Genomic DNA, 6,259 nt, shown 5'->3' with positions numbered 1-6,259 from the left:
TCCTGATAAATCCGCAGACTGAGTCTGTGTATTCATCAATGTCCCTAGCAGCCACGTGAAGCAGGTGGCTAAGCCCCGGGTGTATAAAGTGTCTGGCTCCACCTCTGCTGTAGATCCTGGTGAGGTGGATCAGTGAGTCCACTCATGATGTACTCTGAGCTCTGCCTCTTCATTTAGGTGTTTAGTTCCAGTCACATATGTCAGAGTAAGGATTTGAGTATGATGATGTACATTTTGACGGAAGCCAATTAAGCCTAACAGTACTATAATAATTTTACCTGAACTGAGCACACACTCTGGTAAAAACTGAGAAACTATATACAGCGCAGGAAGATCAGATCAGTAGACAGCATCAAACAACCCTGAAAAGTCGTGTTAATGTATGTAAACCACAGAAGAAACATTGCTTTTCACATAAACACTGCAGCACATCTGAGGTTGGATAGCTGCATGCTCACAGCCAACATGCCATCCATCTGTGAAACACAATGCAGGCAGTATCATGGATTGATAAAGCTCTGTGGCTGTCTGAATTACATGTGCTTGCAGTGATTCAAAACTGTATGAAACATGTTCAAAGACAAAAGAATTCCAACAGGACGGATGAAGAAGCTCATGTAAGAGTCCTGAGCTACACTGGCAGAAGGCTGACCGATAAATCAAAGAAATATTGATAAAGTGAAATGGTTTGTAGGCCGGAAAAGAGTGGAGTGCCCACTCCGGATCAGGGACGAGACCCTGCCCCAAGTGGAAGAGTTCAAGTATCTCGGGGTCTTGTTCATGAGTGATGGGAGAAGGGAGCGGGAGATCGACAGATGGATTGTTGCAGCAGCTGCAGTGATGCGGACGCTGTACCGGTCTGTTGTGGTGAAGAGAGAGCCAAGTGTAAAAGTGGAGCTCTCAATTTACCGGTCGATCTACGTCCCTACCCTCACCTGTGGTCAAGGGCTGTGGGTAGTGACCAAAAGAACGAGATCGCGAATACAAGCGGCGGAAATGAGCTTCCTCCGAAGGACAGCTGGCCTCTCCCTTAGAGATAGGGTGAGAAGTTCGGCCATCCGGGAGGGGCTCCGAGTAGAGCTGCTGCTCCTCCACATCGAAAGGAGCCAGTTGAGGTAGTTTGGGCATCTGACATCCCCTGGTGCCTCATGAGCGAGGTTTTCCGGGCATGTCCCACCGGGAGGAGGCCCCGGGGCAGACCCAGGACAGGCTGGAGAGATCATATCTTTCGGCTGGCCTGGAAATGCTTTTGTGTTCCCCCGGATAAGCTGGAGGAGGTGGCTGGGGAGAGGGAGGTCTGGGCTTCTCTGCTTGGGCTGCTGCCCCCGTGACCTCGCCCCATATAAGCAGAAGAAAATGGATGGATGGGTTTGTAGGATCAGAGCTAGAGCAGGGGTGGGGTACTCCAGGCCTGGAGGGCTGGTGTCCTACAGGTTTTAGATTTATCCTTGATCCAACACAGCTGATTTAAATGGCTAAATGACCTCCTCAACATGTCTTATGGTTCTCCAGGGAATGAACTCATCATTTGATTCAGGTGTGTTGACCCAGGGTGAGATCTAAAACCTGCAGGACACCGGCCCTCGATGCCTGGAGTTGCGCACCCCTGATCTAGAGTTGATCGACTTTACTGTGTGTTGTCTAATACGGTAGTGTCGACTCTGCCCCTGCTCAGACATACAAGCCTCATTTTGTCTTTCTTCCTCTTCAGGTTATAATGACAGTATTCAGGAGCGTAATGACTTGTGTATGGTGGGCGAATACACTACACAGGACAATGAGCCGATAAAGAAGGTTTGTCAGTTTAAACGAAGTACACTGCGTCAGTGTTCTGGTTTGCCTGACCCCAGCTTTGGGTTCAAGGAGGGGAAACCCTGCATCATAATCAAGCTGAACCGGGTCAGTGAAGCACTTGTTGATTTTAAAAAAGCCAAAAATGACTTGCGTGAATACTAATTAAAAACCTGTCTGCAGGTAATCGGCCTGAAACCAGAAGGAGATCCCTACATCAACTGCACTGCCAAGGTAACCCACAACATGCAAATATCCCATGGTGCACCTGTGAAGCAGAGGAGAAACGTAAAAGGAGAATTCACCACATTTTTAGAAGTGCAAATTAGAAGGTTTCCGTAGTAAATGAAATTACTTTTTCGAACTATTAAATTGAAGAACTGTATATGTGCCTCACTCTCTCGTAGAGAGCCACTTCCTTGCAGATGCAGTACTTTCCGTCTGAGGGTCGTCTGGATAAGATGTTTTTTCCATACTATGGGAAGAAGTCTCACGTGAGTAAATATTGCATGCTGAGTACTTATTCAGAAGTATTTTTATGTAGCAAAAAAAAAATCTGATTTATTTCTACTTTTCTATTTATGCAGGAAAATGTCAGAGCAACTTTAAGGTTAACAGATTTCCTCTCACTTTGACAATACTTCTATTTTTGAAGCGTCAAAGTTTACTTAACCTACAAGGAATGAATACAAGAATAGTATTTGATACAGGTTGCTAAGCTTTATTTAAATATTTACCTTTAATTTTAGTTGTAATGCACCAAATCACAACAACCATAAGGAGAGATCATTTGTAGGAACTGACGCTGCCATAGGTCTCGGCTGCTCAGGATTCCCATGATGCATCGAGTTTTTCTTCTTCAGTAACCTTGTGTTTATACATCACTCTGCATTTAATTTTGTTAACCTCTGTCTCTCTTCCACAGCATGTCTTTATCCTGTCTTCCTTCTCTCACCCCAACCAATCACAGCAGATGGCCCCGCCCCTCCCTGAGCCTGGTTCTGCTGGAGGTTTCTTCCTGTTAAAAGGGAGTTTTTCCTTCCCACTGTCGCCAAAGTGCTGCTCATAGGGGGTCATAATTGTTGGGTTTTTCTCTGTATGTATTATTGTACGATCTACTGTACAATATAAAGCACCTTGAGGCGACTGTTGTTGTGATTTGGCGCTATATTGATAAAACTGAATTTAATTAAACTGAACACAATTTATTGTATACAGAATTAAAGCAGGACCCTCAAAGAAAAGAGAACCAATCTTACCATGGCCTAAAGGAGTATGAAACATTTGAGGATTAGCAACATTGCGAAGGCCTGAAATGCCAAGAAAGTCCATACACAGTTATACGAATTGATTTGTCAGTTCTCAGAAGAAATGCCTATAAGAGGCATGAGGAATTCCAATTTGCAGTGAAAAAGCCTGAAATCTAATGGTCCACCATATACAAGCAAAGGTGAGCACATAAAGGGCAGGAAGTAAACATTCCTTACCAAATAAAGAAACCAGAACCTTACATGGAATGTGCCTGCAGTTTAAGGCAAGGTTTACAAATTTTAAGTACAACAATGACAACTTTTATCACAATCACTCAAACAGAACCCAAGACTGAGCTGAAGGGAGGAATAAAAATCTCACGGAGTTAAAATGCATTTCATGAGAAAATTAATTATTTTTTAGTGTCTTGCTGCAAGAGCTGCAAGCTTACAAGGAGGAGGCTGCAGAGGGGTAAGAGGGGTAAATGTAATCATTCTGTTAGAATGACTGCAATTGATCTCTAGATCAACATAAATGACCAGGCTATTGGAATGATGGGGGAGATGGATAAGACTGGGAATTTCAGCTTGGTGACAGGGACTGGCCGATTGAAGGGAGATTGAAATGGGCAGCCATCTGCCGCCACTGGTTGGGGTTGGTGGGAGGAAGACATAACAAATGCCATAACTTAATAATCACCAATGATTAAATGCAGAGATGTATATAAAAACACAGTGAGTGAAGGAACGATACATCACGGGAAGCCCCTAGCAGCCTAGGCCTATGGCAGCAGACAAAGAGGGGTCTGAAATCTGAAGGCTCTGGCTCCCATCGTACTTGTGGTTCCCAGTGATAGCAAAGTACTGTATTTGGGTGATGCGCTACTGTGAAGTCTTTAAGATGAGATCAGGCTTAATTATTCACGACTGAGCATATGAGAAGGAGTTTAAATTCAATTCTGGATTTAATAGGGAGCCAATGAAGAAAGCCAATCGATATGAATTAACAAACCGCTGCAGCACAGTAGGTTTCATACCTAAAGCATGCTCTAATCGTTGTAAGAATGTAAAATACTATGGTAAATTGTATCGAATGCTGCACTGAACTCTAGCAGGACAAGCACACAGTTCACTCCACTGCCAGAGGCAAAAACATCATTTGTAACAGTGACTATACTGTTTCTGTACTGAAAGTTCTGAACCGTGATAGAAACTCAAAGAAAGGGTTTCTGATCAGTTAGCTGTTTCACAAATACTCTGTCAAGAATTTTTGACATAATATAAAGGTTGGTGAGCTGGGTGAAGTGATAGATTTTTAATTACTGGCAGCTTTTAGGCCTGTAGTATGTAGCCCATTAATAGAGATGGGATGATCATATTTAAGATAGGATTAACTAATGGTAGGACTTCTTTGTGGAGTCTAAAAAACATGTTGATGGTTTAGAAGAAGTAATTAAAGAAATTCATTCAGAAAGTTATCTTATCTTGTGGTTTGGGAGCGAGTAGCAAATAACATAATTTGGTCTTGTCCTTAATTTATGCAGTAGATGATGAAGTCTTTGTAGGCTGTCTGCAACCTAACCCTCCCAAACTTTCTTTGAGTTCTGATTTACTAAGTACATGGCTTTCTCAGCAGAGGTGGCAGGCGTGCATAGTGTTATTCATGCTCAGTTTTCCAGCTTTATGCCGAAGATTGAAGTTATCCTTTTGGCCAGTTTTCAAGACTGGGTTTGTAAGTTGAAGGTGTTATTTAGCTGAATAATTCTCTCCCATACAGTTCACCACTCAGGAAAACTGGAGCTCAGACTTCTTGGATTGGTCTGCCAGTACAATTAACTACACAACAGCCATATTTTTAGTTGGATAACTTCAATAAAATTGCTGGCAAAGGCTGCAGAAGACTCCTGTTAGATGAGGTTAAGCCAAGAAGATGGCTATGAGCTACAGCTAACAACCTCTCTCTCCGTTTACAGCCTGACTACGTGCAACCGCTTGTTGCAGTCAAGTTATTGTTCACAAAAGAAGACTATAACATCGAGCAGACGGTGGAGTGTAAAGTTGAGGGTTCTAACCTCCGCAATGATGATGAGCGAGACAAATTTCTGGGTCGCGTCACTTTTCGGGTCAAAGTGTCAGAGTAACCAGACATGAGAATTGCCATGAACACCACAAACTGGGTTTACACTGGCAATTGGTCTCCAGTTCTGGATACTTTTTAACATGGACCTGATCTTATCTCTGTCTGTTCAGACTCTAAAGAAGTGATCAAATCTGGAGAAGTGGGAGATTTCACTGGTTTTACTGCCTATATCTTTCAGACCTCCTGTTTCAGACATAGTTAACCCCAACAGATGTTTTATTTGCTCCAGATCTGCATTTTATTAAAGAGAAAACCAGAGTAACTGACTGTAGTAGAGTCTGTTCTGACAGCTGGAGCAGATCAGGTCTGCTGTGGGGCGCATGTAAGCCAGCGGCACAATGATGTGTTGTTTTTAAATTTATGTATGTTAGTGATGTAATAAAACAGTAATATTATACCTGCCATGTCTGACAGAGGAGTGCAACACACTGAAATGTAGTTTACATGTGACCTGGTGGTTGGTAATCAGATTACCTACCATCCAACCAGATAATGCAACAGGAACTGCCTTTGAAATATTCATTGTACTGCAGTGAAGAACTGTGACTGTCATTAATTACATCAAATAATGTTAGATCCCATTTCTTCTGCTTTGTGTTCTGATGCAGTCTACAAAGAGCCCATTTAGTTCCTGTTACCCACTGTATTGAAATTGGCTGCTGTTTATCTAAAGGGTTCACATAAGTTCATTCCCAGGAAATAGGACTGAGTGCCCAAAAGACCAAATTTTGTTAAGATACAAAAAATACAGCATTAAATTTGACTGAAATAAAAACTTTTCTTCTTCAGTTTTTCACAGTTAAACATGAATAGAAATAACACTGCCTGTCCTGCTGTCATAAACATGGCCAGAAGATGTCACTGTTTTGTCATAAATCATGTTTGCAGAATTTCTTCAGATTCTTTTTCAGTATAATTTATTAGATATTTGTAAAAAGTTCTCCAGTGTTTATTAAGCATAGAATTTTTTTTAGAAATGTGAATAATGTGTAACTGTAATAACTAGTGTTTTGGGACTATAGAAACAGATGAAACCAGCAGAGCTTTTCACCTTCATCACATGTCATTGTTATATATA

The sequence above is a fragment of the Pundamilia nyererei genome, unplaced genomic scaffold, assembly GCF_000239375.1.
Source record: "Pundamilia nyererei isolate P.nyererei 1_Seehausen unplaced genomic scaffold, PunNye1.0 scaffold00319, whole genome shotgun sequence".
In the NCBI taxonomy this organism is placed as follows: Eukaryota; Metazoa; Chordata; class Actinopteri; order Cichliformes; family Cichlidae; genus Pundamilia; species Pundamilia nyererei.
This window is presented reverse-complemented; position numbering follows the sequence as displayed.